The 16,579-nt window shown below is 41.9% G+C and overlaps 1 protein-coding gene across 3 annotated transcripts in view; it reads right to left on the bottom strand.

The window, feature by feature from the left end:
• Nucleotides 1-16,579, bottom strand: part of RERG (RAS like estrogen regulated growth inhibitor) — a 93,379-nt gene that overhangs the window by 54,041 nt on the left and 22,759 nt on the right. The window lies entirely within an intron of this gene.

Here is a 16,579-nt window from a genome sequence, read left to right as displayed (position 1 = left end):
AATTCTCTCATTTTAACTATGTAGTAAGAAGAACTTGATTTTATAAATGCAATAAATTCAAGAGTAGCTTTAAATTCTCTAGAAACTCGCTAATTACATTCTTACTCATTTCAACTATTCTTCCGACTGAAACATTATACTTTCTCACCCCACTTAAAATGCACCATTGTGTTTTCTGAAATATTTACTGTTATATATTTTTGGAGTCTGTAGTAACAGCATGAAGATTGAGACCTTGGATGCACAGCAACATTCTCCAAGTTCCTCGATTTAGGTGGAGATTCGGTAAAGGGACCTTCCCATTAGAGATGTGAAAAACACATGCTTTCCGGAAGAGGTTCCCCTGATCATTAAATAACTGTTTTCTTTTCTGGAGTTACAGTTATGTTAAAAAATCAGATCAATTATTTTATCTCAGTTATAAGAGGTGAACGCCTATGGTAAAAAGTTTCTTAATTACTAAGAGCTTGTGTTGAAATTATAACTCTACTTTCTCTATGTGGTGTGTTGCCTAAAACACAATCATTTCCCTGTGCCCCAGTGAAATGAAGACTCTGGACATCAGAAATGTAGAAGGAACAGAAAGATGGGAAGGGAAAGAAGAGAACAAGACAGAAATGTGTTTATGTGGTCGGGAGGTGGTGGTGAGGAAGAGTGGGTTGTAAGAATGAGTGTGTGGGGTGGTGGGGGCTGCAGAGGGTAGCTACTGCTTAGCTCTCCTGGGATCAAGATAAACTTCTCTGTTGTCCTTTAATTAATACAATTGCTTTTAAAGACAGCAGCGATTTTCTCCTTACGGGATCAGCCATAACTTTTTGCAATCTCAAAGGCGGATTGGAACAAAAGGTCTCAAAACCCAGTGCAGTTTGGGGAAAGGCTAAAAGCTAGGGCTCGGAGCTGCTTTTATCTCTAAATTGAGCTGAAGAACTGCATTAAGGTCTCTGCCATCAATCACTGCTCAAGCCCAGGATGAGAGTTCTGTACCTGCTGGAAACCGTTCTCCTGCCTCACTGTGCTGCAATGAAATGTACAGATTTTCTAAATTTCCATCAAAAATTTTTGAAGTATCTGGCTTATTCCCTTGTACGCATTACCTTCCACATTTAAGTTGCAAGTCTCTCCAAAAAATTGTTAGGCAACATTTGCTTGCTGCCACGTAACATCCCAAAATATCAAGGCATTAAGAGATGTGTGAGAAAATGCCTAGGGGTTTTCTTATTCCGATTGCCAAAGCCGAAAGCCACAACAGAGTGACTCATGGCTTTTCGTGGAGAAAATTACCAATCAACAGAGAAACAAAATGAGACACTGAGGGATACAGTGTGGGTAGCTCCAGTTATAGTCATGCTTTATTGCAGCTTATCCACTGCACAGTGGGAGCTACAAAACCTGTCTGGACTTTGCACAAAGCGCGGAGAACAGCACTTCACAAGCTTGGACACAGATCACCGGGGTCAGCGGCCAGGCCAGAGTGGGAATGCAAAGCAGATGGCTTGAGTTTAGCCGTTTGGGGAAGGTTTGCGGAAGAAGAAAGGAGAGACATGAAATTCATGCACATGAACCTATTTGGGGAGATTTCCAGTGGGAGAAAGTTAAAGAAAAGAAGATAATGGTATATCTTAGCTAGGAATTTAACTTTTTCGAAATGGAAAAGTCAAAAAATAGCAGGCAATTCTGTCCTTTCAAACAGAGAGGAATGACATCCCACTAGCAATGGGGACCTCGGCATTTTACCGCAAAGGGCTGATGATGGAGGGAGTGACAAAGGTTTGAAGTCTCAGATCAAAAATGAAGATGCAGCCCTATCTGCAGTGTGAAAAGAATCCACAAGGCGCATCCTCTGTGGGTCCTGAGAGCCCCTGCCCTGGGCCACTCAGTCCCTTGGAAGCCTGCTTCAAACGGCCCCTTCTGGTCCTGGGGTAAGAGCTGGGGGAACTGGGGCTGTGACTCTGGCCCGAGAAGGAACCAGTCTCCCCGCAGCACAGACCCCACGGCCAAGCTTCCTGCAAGCAGCAGCTCCAGAGATCTTGGCCAAGAACATTCAAATGCAAAACTGCACACCCACGAGGCAAATCCAGTAATTCATCAACAGCACCCTCCGCCTGGGGGCAGAGGCTTTGAGACTGAAGTCACACTGGCTGAAGGCGATAGGGAGGATGCGGGGCCTCCTGTCTCCTAGGGTCCCTTGCACTACTGATGAATCGCTGAGGTGGATCTGTCAGCCTCACTCACCGCTAAAAGCCTCATTCAAGACTCCACGGGGACACAGCTTCCCCTTCTGACGTGGTGAGGACGGAAGGAGAGGCTCCCAGCTTTCCAAGTGGAAAGCAGAAGTTTCCAGTGTTCTTCATCCAAACTGAGGAATAAGACCACACAGCCAGGTTGCTCCCAGCTATTAGGCAGACCGTGAGTGATAAAGATATGTCATATGTTTTCAGTCTCCGTTCCTCTAACATGTACAAATGATTAAGAGTGACAATTCTATTGCATCCAGACATTCATTTTTCCGCTCTCCCCCCCCCCCCAGCCTTTGGAAGAAACCAAACACAGACATAAGAGCTTTGAAAATCTGTTTTTGGTTCACTTTCTGCATCTGAGACTCTGGTTTCATTTAGAATCAGCACACACACAGGACTCCAAATAAAACCCTCAACCCTCCCTGGACAGTGGAGGCCCTGAGCAAGTCCTGTAATGACTGAATCATGTGGATTTAACCCAGGAACCAAACAGACAGCAAGACAGTTTCCATCTTGAAAAATCTTAACAATCCAAACAATACGTCAAACATTAAGCTAGAACACTTTGACGAAATTTCCATATCCAATTCAAAAGCTGGCTTGGGGTTTGTTTCCTTGTTTGTGTCCACAGATGCCCCATTCATTAAGACAGCTAACAGCTGGACTTTGCAGACTTAAAGAGAGAGCGGTTAGTAATTGTAAGGGCTGCGGGCAGTGTAGGGTGCTGGCAGCCAGAGCTGCGAGGTTTCAAATCCTGGATGTGCCACTTACTTAACCTCCTCTCCCCGGTTTCCCCATCTATAGGCAGGGATAAGGTTAATGATTTCATAGAGTTGTTATGGAATTAATTAATATACATAGAAAGTTTAGAACAATTCCTAGAACATCAGAGGAAATCCATAAGTGTTAGATTTGGTTATAATCAACAGATGCACTTACTCTCCATTCCATTTAGGAAGAAAGGATATGACCAAAGCCTGCAGGGGTGGCCCTCTAAGTTTACGTCGATAAAGAGAGAGTGGAGAACAGAAAAAAGAAGGTGAGACATGAGGTCACACATAGAGCCGGGTGAAAAATGCCCTGGGAGGTCATTGCAAAGGTTCGGTCAAATGGCTTTGCTATTCATAAAGTAAACTCTGGAAGAATGTCATTATGACCACTGGTGGGAGCTATCAGGAAATTCAGTCATTTTCTCTTTTATACTTTGAAGAATTAAATTACCATTCATGAGACAATTTTATCTCAGAAGAAGAAAACAACTGGCAGATTAAGCTTGAAAAAAGTCTCCTGGCTTCTTGCTAAAAGAACTATCCACACCAAGAAATTGCCCCCCAAGGGTTAACCATAATGGAACCAAAGGAGAGCTGTTGGCTCATAAGAATGTTAGAGGTTAAAAATGATCAAATATTGACTCAAAGATGTACGATCACATCATAAAGTATGTGTCTTATTTCTTTTCTCCTCGTCCAAAGCCATTAAACTATATATCATTCTAGGAAAGAGGAGCCAATTGCTCAGTTGCAAAACATGTGTTTTCTACATATACATTCCTGATTCCAGAATGACGTCAACACTGAGTGATATTAAACTGTTCCTCTCTACATTCTGACTTAACAATAATGATCTTTCGCTTCCTGATGACTTCACAACATTTTACAGACATTATCTCATTAAGAGAGTATTAAAGGGAGATTTCCTGTCCAAACATAATGAAAAAGTGGAATGGAAGCCATGTGGGCTGGAAGACATAAATTGCAATGCATGTAATAATAATAACTTGAAATGTAATAATATGTAGTAATACATAACGTCACAACAATTCATTATCGTATCATCTTTAATGGTTTAAAAAAAATGTCTTCCCAGTCATGATATCACTTAAATTTCAGCATAAACCTGTGATACAAGCAGGAGAACATTTATTAATCCATGATCAAGAAAGCACTGGAGTATTAAAATTGACCAATCAACTTAGTTTAGAATTTTGAAAAGTAAAAGCTAAATAAAAATAATTTTGTTTATGAATTCAAAAGTGGAAGGGTATGCGCATTCTCCGCCATGTTTGCAACTCAAAAATTTGTATCATCTTCCTGAAATACACACTGACAAAGAAAAGTCTTTCTTTTGGGCACCTAAAAAATGGAAGCATCCATCAAACTTGTTAGGAAAAGAAAGCCAGCGAAGGCATGAAATAGGTTATTTGATCTAAAACTCCTAGATCAGGTGTACAATTTCCAGCCCAGGAAGAATACTTTTGCTGATGTTATGTAGTTTCACGCCTTACGGCATGTTTATTCTACAATCTGTCATTCTGAGATGTCAAAAAATTAGAAAGCTAACGAGATGTTTTCTTTTCTTTGAGTAACTGGCCTTCCTGTATTATTTTAGAAAGATTATTTTATTACAGTTTATCCTAAATCCGTAAAAAACCCGGTTCTTACACAGGCCCATGATGGCTGTAGAAAACAAAGGCTTAGCCTGACTAACCTTTAACTCACACATTTCAGGGTTTACCTGCTGTGAACTCCACTGGGAATGACGCCCAGTTGTATTTCAACTATGTATCACTTCACCTTCTCCAAAAAGTGTAATGCAGAGCCTGTAAGAAAACACTTAGTATCTCTGTCATCCAATCAAATTTTTCTAGGAAGCCAAGTATCTTTTCTAAAAGTAAAATGTGTAATGAGAATTTAGGGAAACCCACACTGCACCGCTGTCACTCTCCAGTTCCTGCAACTCCCGTCAAACCCGATGACACTCATCCATCAGAATGCGACGCTGAGCACAAATCAGGGAAGGGAAGAAAGGGCTGAATCACACCACCAGTTACCCCATTTCCTCCCCCACAGCAGTCATCTCCAAAGGGCTGCAGGAAGCAAATTCTCAAACTTTTATTTCTATTCATTTTGCTCTCATTTTTTAAAAAAGTCTACATTTTGTATTTTTTTAAATAATGCAAATAATTTATCAGTACCATAGCGACAGGGCGTTAATCCAGACAGGCCTATGGTCCAAACAGAAGGGAAAGACGTTCCTTTGTATATAGGACTGGTTTTGCAGGAAAGAAGGTCTTATTTAGCCTCAAATGGATGGTGTTTGCTTTTCTAAACTTTTGGCTTGCTTCTTCCAAAAAAAAAGAAAGAAAGAAAGAAAGAAATATGACCTATGAAATTTTTCTCTAGAGAAGATACAGAATGTGAATGTCTGAATTTTCTTCATCCAGTAAACTTCTTCCGCATGCATGCTACGCGATCATACGGACCTCATTTATCAGGAACGCACAGAGATTCAGATCATTGTTACAAGCTGTAGACCTGGGAAGAGAGGGTGTTTGAACTGATGGATTTAACAGCCTCTAAAGACAGCAAACCATCATGACAGAGGGTGTGTCCTAAAAGCAGTAAGAAGCGAATTGTGAAAAATGCGTATTACCAAGTCAGTCTGGGGTCAACTGTCCTTCTTAAGTGGACCAACACCTCAGGAGTTCTTTCTGGACACGAACTGAGGTACTTTTAATGTCTCCCTTAGGTGGCATGATTTGAAATGCCCCAGGAAAGAGTGGGGACAGGCATGAAGAAGGATATTCTGTTTCATAGGCAATCTTATTTTCCCTTCACCTCATATAACACTCTGATGGAAAGTGACAGAAAAGTAGGTCTAGTAATTTCTCAAACATAGACCAAGCACTGCACAGCCTGCACAGAATTCCCCCATCGTCTGCTTCATCCCTAAGTAGGCAAGGTCTTAGGGAAGGTTGGCGGGCCTCTGATTTTTTTCCTGATGGTTGGTTATGTTTATATAATATTCATTCCCCTTAGATCTTATGCTGACTGCCACAATTTCCAGAATACACATAAACTGAATCCAAATCACGCAATGTTTCAACAACTAGAATACAGAACACAAAATATTTAGTTTCTTTGCTCCTGAGGTATGATCTGTATTCCTAAAAAAGTGTCCCTTAACAGTTAAACCTCAAATGCATTCCTTAAAAAGGAACAGTATGAGCGAGGATAAAATTCTGTGATCTACAGCTTGATATTCTAAGACTCTCATTATAACCTCCAGGTTAAAAAGTGTGCCTCTTCCATCCTTTTTGTAGGGAGGGGAAAAGTCTATGGTAATTAAATTACCTCAATTTGTCTGATTATTTTTCCCTCTGTATAATCTGGCCCTGGAGGATTCAACTGGAGGTTCACCCTGTGCATAGGCGTTCATACTTGCTAGAGAAAATAAGTTATATTGTTTCCAGATAAATTGCTAAAATTCCAGAAGCTGAGTTACATGGAGAAGATTTAATCTTGGTGACTTGATCTTGGGTATAAAGGACACAGACATATTAAAATAATCTCTATGGATCATTCTTTTTAATGGAGACTAAGATTTTTGGAACAACATACAGCAACTTTCAAAAACACATGTAATTTTATATTTACAACTCTATATAGTAGATGTTAGTTGTTCCCATTTTACTGGAGATAAAACTGAGTCTCAGAGTTTAAGTAACTAGTCTAAGGCCGTGGAGCTACACGAATGCAAAATCCCAGGGCTCTCTCTTTTACTTCACACTGTGCCACCTTTACTGAGTTGGTTTGACAGTCGACAACTTCCATAAAATCCTTATTTAGAATATTGTGGCAACCCACACAACATGGTCACAGCAGTGAGTCATGGCCTATATAAACCCCTCTCCTCACACATCTTGGTGAGTGTAGAACATGTGAATGCCTTCTAACCAGTGAAATACGCCAAACATGACGGGCTGTCACTCCCATCATTATGTTGCATTACCTAAGACTGGGATGAGAGAGAGCCCCTTGCTGGCTCTGAAGAAGTGAGCTGTCATTTTGTGAGGAGGCCATGAGGCACGGAACTGTGGGCACCTCTCGGGCTGAGAGAGGCCCCCAGCTGACAGTCAGCAAGGCAATGGGGACCTCAGACATACAGCTGCAAAGCAAAAAGTAAGGTCAAATCCTAAATGAGTCTGGAAGCAGATCTCCCCCTCCTCAAGCCTCTAGATGAGAACGTAATTCTTGGTTGAGACCCTTAGCAGAGAACCCATCTAAGATGATCCAGGACTCTTGGCCCATGAAAACTGTGAGATCATAGGTATTGTGTGACGTCACTACACGTGTGGAAATGTGCTGCACGGCAAAGGAGAAGACCACTACAAATGTTGTCTATCTTTATCACACGTGGGCCTTAGGCACACAAGGTACCAGGTACAACACTGAACACCTGCAAAGATTAAAGAGTTAAACTGCTTCTTCTGTAGTAATGCAGTTCTGAACAACGAGAAGTCAACCTCCTGAATGATATTTGCCTGTGACAATCTACAAGGAACTTCCTACCCACCCCCCGGAGGGACGCTGATGAAAGATGAGCTTTTAAAGCATCTCTCTGTGGCAGGCAAGTGTTGCAGAAGCAATCAGCAGCACATCGGCACTGCCTGTTTCAACATGAACCCATAGGCTCTGAAGTTTGGTTTGGAAGTCAGAGTTCCTCGACTTCCAAGATGGTAAGGGAGGTCAGAGTTAAAAGTGGTACTCCTTCTTAATCTCCTCTCTTCCTTCAACTCCTGTCTTCAGATGCACAATGAACATCCTCTCCTTTCTGGGAGTGAAGGTTATCCTTGATCCTCCTGGATTCTTTCCCTTCACATGTGATGTGAAATTCTACACTGACACCAACCATTAAGTTCAGAGCAGCAGTTTTGGGGAATGCCTAGCCACCTTGATGTGCTGAATGGCCAATGTCTTCATGGAGAATCATCAGGTTGCTTTGGTCAAGGTGACAAGATACCTGAAGGATCAGTTGGTGGAAACAGAGGCCCCTATTTCCCTCCCTGAAGCACCACATCCTGCTGCAATAGTTTTAGAGTTGTCTTACCACTCAAAGAACATAACATATTAATTTGACAGCAAAGATGAGCACACACAAAAATAGTAATAACAAACAGTCATTCCCTGGAGCTACAAATTAGTTGCTCTTGTCTGTTTCGAAGACTCGTAGGCTGATTAATTCAGTATTGGGAAAAGACTGCTATTTGCTCTCATTCTCAGCTATGATAAGCTATGAAGGAGTTGGGTAACAAGTGAAAGGTTCAGTTGTGCAATCGGAAGACAGCTTTGAGCCTCTGCTGTGGGCAACAAACTAGACTAAGGTCTGTGCTGGGCTCTCAACATTGGCTTCTCACTGACGTCACTAGGGGAACTTAAAAAAATGCTGATGCCTGGGTCTAGGATGTGGCCTCAGATTTTTTTTTAAAGCTTTCAGGGAATTCCAGGATAAACTGACAAGCTGACAGTCAGTGAATAAGGGAGGCAAAGGGAGCATCAAATTCCTTAGGAAGCTTGTCATTCAATTCAATTTAATAAATTAAAATTTGAGCCCTCAAGAAACAATCAAGACACTTTTCCTCGAGAGGCTAAAAGCATCTGACCACCGCTGTTACATCTTCCAAGTTTCTTTTCTCTAACGAGCAGGTCATCTCTACCTTTGGAGACCTGGTTCTCTATGTCTTCCTCTCCTTTCTGACTCTTGACAATATTCTGGGTAACTCCAGCTTTTGTGTGTGTGTGTGTGAAAAATATATTACAAGAACTCATTTGTTTACTTCATTCAAAAAATATCTGTTGCACACCTACTTTGTTCTGGGTTTTTGTGCTAGGCACTGGGATACAAAGCAAAACCCCTGAGCTCCTGTCTTGATAACTAGAATCTGGTGGGAAGACAGATGAACCTTTAAACTATCAGCACACTTTTTACCCTTTTCAAGATGGGTACAAAGTTCAGGAGGAAAGTTACCAAAGGAGTGCTTCGGCCAGATGAGGGAAGCGGAAGAATGCTTTGCAGGGAGAAACCAAGCTAAGTCTTGAACGATAAATATCACTTTGCCAAGTAAATTGTCAAAGGGGACAGTGTCCTGTGGTTAGAATGCAAAACATATATAAAATTATAGAGGCATGAAAGAGAATTATGAGTCCTGGATCATATGTTGTACGGAAACAGAGGGCAAAGGGAACAAAAGCAATGTGTGGAACCGAGTCATCACGCCAAACATGCCTTAATCATTCACTGGGCTCTTAGCAAGTGTCACACACTGTGTGTGCACTTTATATGTCTTTTCTTATATAAATGTCATGGGACATATATATACTAGAAAAATTGTCCCCATTTACAGATGAGAGAACTGAGGCCCAGAGATGTCAAGAACCTTGCCCCAGGTTTGTAGGCAGCAGTGCTAGTTCTTACCTCGCTCTGACTCCAGACCCTTAGCGTTATTACCTGCTCCACCATGCTGCCTCTGCTTAAGGAGAAAGTGAGACAGCCAGGCAGGTACCAGATCTGCAACCGTGTAATAACTTGGCCTCCAAGGAGAGCTGTGGTCATTATTCCTCATCAGTTTCTCCCGTGGAGTTAAGAAACTGATCACCTCTCTCCATAACATTTCCCTCTCGCATCGGTCTTAGCTGTGGCCCAGACACCAAGCGTTTTAAAGCTCCCCCTCCTAATTTTAATGTGCCCACCCAAAGGCAGAGACTCAATTGACAGGAGACATGATAATGGGGAGGGACGCTCCTTAGCGAGCTTGCAGTTCAAATCAGTGACCATCAGCCCTTAGAACCCCTTATTCCCCTAGATGTCCTGAGATGCCACTACATTCTGCTGGGGGAAGACACTTCATCTGGTGTCAGGAAACTAGCCAACGTGCGGAAAGCAGTGGCATCTCTTTTAGGCAATAAAAGAGTATCTTCAGGGAAAATTCTGAGGTTGGACTTGGGAGAAAAATAATGATTTCAAAAGGTCTTCCTGTTTTCATATCAAGGTGTGGTCCTTGTGGCCACCATTAAGAAATTACTGGCATGATGCCAACATCGAGAAGTGAAATTCTTGATTTTTTTTCCCCTGTTCACCTTTGATAGCCTAGATGTTTGCTGATCCATGGACTAAGCCAAAGATTAAGCTTCGTGGGGAAAAAATTTAAAAAAAAAGCTCATTAAATTCTAAAGTTTTCCATCTTCTTCTGAGTAGGAAAAATTTAGAAGGAAAATAAAAAGCCATTGATATCAATCTGATATATTATTTAGAGACTCTGTCTTTGAGTCAAAGAGATGAGGGAGAAAAAGGAGGAGAAGGAAGGAGGTGGGGGGAAGGAGGAGGAGGGACGGGAGGAGGGGGAGGTGGGGGGAGGAAGCAAAAGAGGGGGAGGAGGGGGAGGTGGGGGGAGGTGGGAGGGGGAAGGGGACAAGGCAGAGGGATGGGAGGAGGCAGAAGAGGGAGGGGAAGGGGAGGAGGTGGGAGAGGGAAGGAATAGAAGGAAGAGGAGGAGGAGGAGGCAGAGGGGAAGAAGGAAACTACTTGATTCAGAAGAAGAGGAGGAAATGAAAAAGAGAAAAGCTTCAGAGGATCCTTCTCTACTGCCTTATGGGATAAGTGACAAAGAACAGGCCCTGCTATTAATGAAAATAAGCTGCCGAAGTCCAGGACCAAGCAGAAAATAACACAGCATTTAATTACACAGTGACAGTTGCAGCGCTGGGGATTTCCTGGAGATTAATGGAGCAGCTGGGAAGAGCTGATGGCCCTGGGGACAGCCCACATGATCCCAGTCAATGAATCATACCCAGGAGAAGCCTCTTGGGAACTCCACTACGAAGCAGAAAATGGAGGGGGCTTGGGCGCTTGGGTTTGCTTTCCTCTCTCTCTTCCTATTAAAAAAAAAAAAAATTAACACAGGGGATAATTTGGTTTCAATTAGGATTCCTACAGTGATAATCAGACTGCCCTGCATCTCTCACTCTTCAAGCCTCTTAACTACAGATAAAACTTCTCCACGACGTCAGGCTAAACTGGTAGCTATGATCAAGATAATTTTTGAGAGGTGGGAAAGGGGAAGAGTGGACTTTTTGAAAACTGGGATTTCAAGAGGCAGCAGAACCAGCATTCTAGCCGACAAGGAGGGTTAAGGCACCATGATGGATTCTAAGTGAAAGACACTTCCCTTTTTGAGAGCAAAGCTTACGACAAACCTACGAGTAAATGCAGCATTTAGCACAACTAAATGCTAAATATTAATTTAGTAATACGAAATTTAAATACAATTGAACTGGCAGCCAGAATGTTCTTTAGGTCTGGGGTTTCAGGACTATTACTAATTTGCTCACACTTCAATGCCCAGCCTTAACACTGTTAGCTCTTAAGTTTGACGACATTAGGTACAAATGTGAATTAATGCTGTACATATATATTGCTCCTTCTCAGTTTTCTGGCTGTTTTTAAGAGTGAAACAAAATACTCTGAGACCTTGTTTTGCATTGTGCTAGGTGAATTACACTGAAGAAAGATTTTATGATAATTTTATTAGACCGCACATTGATTTCCTCTGCACTATCAGGAAATAAACAAATACTGAAGACACAAGGACCTAGAAAAATGTCTTCCCAGCAGAGCAAGTCAGAGTAGAGAACACCAAACCGGATTCCAGAATTCCAGAGCTAGAATGGGTTCTTGGAAAGGCAGCAGTCTTATTTTAAGGATGAGAAGTAGATATCCAAAGAGATGGACCACTTACTTGCCCAAGGTCACAAGGCTGATTAGTGGCAAAGTCACGACTGTAACTTCTGTCCCCCACCCCTCACCCAATCCAATGTTCACGTACTTCCACCAGTGTTTTCTTTTACTCACACGGCCAGCTTTAATGCCTCCTTGGCAAAGAGATATTTATCTTTCATGCTCTAATAGAATAGGCTACTGACAAAGGATAAGAAAGCACATTCTGCTCGAAGATCCAAGCTTGGGTAACCACTGTTACTTGGAGATGGTTGCAGCACCTCTTAATATTAATGAAGTTACACAAACACATATACAAAGATTTCTAATCTAGTAACATTCTTCCTTGATCATCACGCATGAAGAAATTCTCAAAAAGGAGATAGTATCAAGTCAATTAATGAAAAGAGAATGGTCTTTGGGATCAATTCTTGCTCTAATACTAAATCCTGCTCTGAACGTGTCATTTATTTTTTTCTGAACTGTGGCTTACCAAGAAATGAAGATACACTTCACACACTTAGTGTGGAGATAAATTTAGCAAAAAATGGACCCACATAATGTGTGCTTATAACTAACCAATGTCAGATTAAAACTGATTTAGCATATAATAGGTGCTCAGTAAGATTTTATTTGTTCTTCTTTAAAAGGGATTTTCCAGCCCAAACTACAATTCTTAGAAAGAAATAAATGCGAGAATAAATTTGAGAGGAAGAGGAATCTATCATCCCTTCCACAACTCTCTGGTTCTCCACTGGTGGGCGTTAAGAGAACACCCTAGACCATCATGGCCTCTCAGAGTAAAGAGATCCTTTGATCTCTTGACATCAGTGAACAAAAGAAACCAAGGTATGCCATGTCGTCCCTCTTCCCACTAAGACAAACAGACCTTTCTGCGGTGATGGCAATATCCCACATTTGTGCGTTGCTACCCGGATTACTGAAATAGCCCCCTAATGGGTCTCTCTGTCTCCATCTTTGTTTTCAATCTCTCTCCCCCAACACACACCATATTGGAGTCTACTGTAGAAATTAGAGTGTCATTCCTTTGCTTAAAATATTCCAATGGTTTTTCATGTCATTCCAGTAAGAGTCAAAGTGTTCACAGGGACTAGGAACCTGTATGGTCTCACCACCCCCAAGAATCTCTTGGGCCTCTTTCCCCTCCTCTCCCCATCTCCTCTCCATCTAAACCCGTCTTCCTCTTTGGTGTCCTTGCAGACGTAAGATCTTGGCACTGTTTGTTCTGGCCTGGAATGCTCCTTATGCAGATCAGCACGCGACTCACTTCCTCGCTTTCTTCAGCTCTTTGCTTAAATGCAGTCTTCTTATTGAAATCTTCTCTGGTCCCTGTTTAGAACTGCAATCCTCAACACTCTGTTTCTATTCCCATCTTTACTTCCCCCCACCCCTCTCAGCTACCGTCATCTGACATAAGGTACACTGCAAATATTTATTTTCTTATTATATTTCTGACCCTTCAGAATGTAAATTCTGTTGTTTTAAACTGTTTTATTCACTGCTATATTTCCAGAGCCTCAGACAATGACTGGAATATAGCAGGTGGTAAATAAATATTGGTTGAATAAATGGTTGTACGGCTAGAGCATTAGGAAGAAACAGCTTCTGGGAGAGGAATTTATATGACCTTCCTCATTAGTGAGGGTTAGGAAGTAGAGAGCTTGGTGAATCTCATCCTCAAAAATTCATGAAAAAGGCAGAAAGCCACAGTCTTCTAGTTATCACCCACTTCAGCAAGGATACCAACCAGGGAGCCTGACATTAAGAAACTTGTATGATTTCTTAGACTATCTACATCCCCACATATGCTCTTTTCATAATCATCTGTTTCCTAGTATTAATTTAAAATGTTACTTTTCTTAGTAATAGTAAGATGGAGGAGTTGAGGGTGCACTATATATCGAGTCCAGTTTAGGGGTTAGATTAGAGGGTTCAAAGAACTGCAAGAATTGAATCAGACGATGACAGCTTACACAAAGCCTGAAAGCACCTGACATCCACAGGGCCTACGGTAAGGAACACAGGAGAGCATGGAAAGGCAGCTTGGGTCCACAAAGGGCCCTCAGGATTTAAACACTGGGAAGATGTTTGGGCTGTTCTAAAACCTGAAAGCAAACGTCACCAGTCATGAGTTATGTACACATCATAGTCTTAGGGTTTTCCAAAGGTCGTAAGATGTTCCTTAATTTTGAAGTTAACCCAGTTCTGGAACTAGAGCCAAAGAGAGGTTTTGATATTTGGAACAGCCAGGTGAAAGAGCTGAAAATACAAGGATAGATAAAAACCGGAAGAAAGATCCCTGGTTGAAGACTCTGATAATGGACAGAGCGAAAGACAGGAAATGCAAAAGGGAATGCATGCACCTGGAGCAAGTGCATTCACTTTCTGTGGCTGCATAACATACTGGCACAAACTTAGCAGCTCAAAACACCCTTTACAATCTTAAGGTTTCTTGGGTCAGGCGTCTCACCGGCCTGCAATCAAGCTATCAGCTGGGGACTGGTCTCAATCAGAGGCTTGACTTGGGGAAGATCCACTTTCAGGCCTCTTCAGTTCTTCGGCAGAATTCAGTTTCTTGTGGTTGTGGGACTAAGGTTTATTTTTTTGCTGGCTGTTGGGGGCGGGGCTCTCAGCTCCCAGAAGTTACCCATAATTCCCTGCCACGTACCCACTCAGACCACTGCATCTTCTTCAAAGCCAGCAAGGGGGTCTCTCTCATTCCAGTCTGCTTAAGACAGAGTCTTATATAACTTAATCACAGAAGTGACATTCCATCTCCTTTTCCATTTTCTATTGATTAGAAGCAAGTTATAGGTTCCACCCAAACCCAAGGGGAAGAGACATGACTCATTAGGGGATCATCTTGGGGTGTGCCTGTCACAGTCACACAAGCATCATCACAGACCTTCAGATAATCATCTTTGAGTCAGAGGCCACTGCTGTACGTGATAGCATAAATCCAGATGTAGACTAAGAAATGACTTACAGATTCTGGACGTGGAATCTAACATTCTCAGCAGTAGATCCCCCCCCACCCTCACCACCCTCATACAATCAAGCATTGACTTCTGCTGATTATACCTTAATGAAACTTCCCAAATCTGTCCATTCTCTCTTTAATGCCTTGACCATTGTGTCAAGGCCATTGCCATCCCTTGCTGGGACTTCTGCAATAGCCTTCTAGTTGGTCTCCCTAGCCCTCCACCTCTGCCCCAACCCTCTGTATAATCTGATTCTCACAGGACAGCCAGAGTAATTTTTCTAAAATATTAATCTGATCATTTCCTAATTGGAGCTGCCAATTTTACTAGCTGCCTCACTACATTTAGGTTAAGTAACAAACTTAACATCATCTAGTTTCTGCTTAGCTTTCTAGCTCCCTTTGAACTCCATGGTCCAGACAAGTTAACTACTTCTTTGTTTTTCAACAGTTCCATTTTCTCTTGCTTCCACTCTTGCTATGCTGTTTCTTTGGCCTGAAACACATCTCTGCTTCCCCCCAGAACTACACCCCCCACCTCCACCCATCCAACTTGGCTTGTTTGTACTCATCTTCAGCTCTGTGATCTCTCATCCCCCAAGCCCAAGTCAAGTGTTACTTCTGCGTTTTCCCATTGAATCATGTCCCTCCTTTATCCTGGCACTTACTGCTTTGTCAGGATCTGTCTGGCCTGTTAACTGCTAAATCCCTGAGAAGAACACAGTGATTCAACCTCCTGGCTTCTGAGTAACTATTGAATGAACAAATGCCAAGTTTTATCATAAGCAGTTATCTTGCCACTGTCCCGGACGCCTCAGACTCATTTCTTTTCCAGTCTTGGAAAAACAGAGAGAGAGAGAGAACTGAATATCACTTATGCAATGATTTAATTTTGAGATAAATTCAAACTTAACAAACGAGTTGTCAAAATAGTACGGAGAGTTCTCACCAGCTATTTGCAGAATGTCCTTTAATTTGAGTTTGTCTGGTGTTAACCCACGATTAGATTGTTACACACTGTTGGAAAGAATGCCCTAGAGATGACTTATCTTTCTCAGTGACTCATGCCATTTAGATGTGCCTTATTCCTAGTGATTAACTAATTAATTGATTAAATTTCCCCTTTAGTACTCAGTTACTGTGGTCCCTGCCAGGTTCTTCTCCGTAAAGTTACTGTCTTTCCCTTTGCAATTAATAAATGTTTATTTTAGGGGAGATACTTTGAAACTGTGCAAACATCCTGTTTATACTTAAATGTTCACCCATGAAATCCATCCACAGTTGCCCACAGAAATTATGAGTGTGATGTTCTATTGTTCTATTCTAACCATTCATCTATATTTATTAATTGGAATTGTTTTGTAAAGAAGACTTGTTAGTTCTTCCACTTTTATTTATTTGGTTATTTATGTCAATGTGGACTCAAGGATGACCGTTTTGTCCACTGAGTTATAACCAATACTGTTATTGGATTTATGTTGTTATTTATTTTGCTCAAATTAGTCCAACTCTGGCCATTGGGAGCCCTTTCACATTGATGGACTTGCATCCATCCTCTCTTGTTTTCCAGCACTTTCTTACTTTCTGGCACCACAAGAATTCTATTCTCATCTTTCCTTTGCCTGCCCCAGCCCTGGAATCACTTCTCCAAGGAATTCTGGTTCTTTTTATTGGAGAATAATACCTGCCTCTCTGAACACAGTGAGAGTCTTAATTATACTCCCATCCCCACACTGCCCACACTGGAGTCTTCGATTCTGTCTCCCGCAAAGAAAGACAAACTTAAAAT

The sequence above is a fragment of the Vicugna pacos genome, chromosome 34 (assembly GCF_048564905.1).
Source record: "Vicugna pacos chromosome 34, VicPac4, whole genome shotgun sequence".
Classification (NCBI taxonomy): Eukaryota; Metazoa; Chordata; class Mammalia; order Artiodactyla; family Camelidae; genus Vicugna; species Vicugna pacos.
This window is presented reverse-complemented; position numbering and strand designations above follow the sequence as displayed.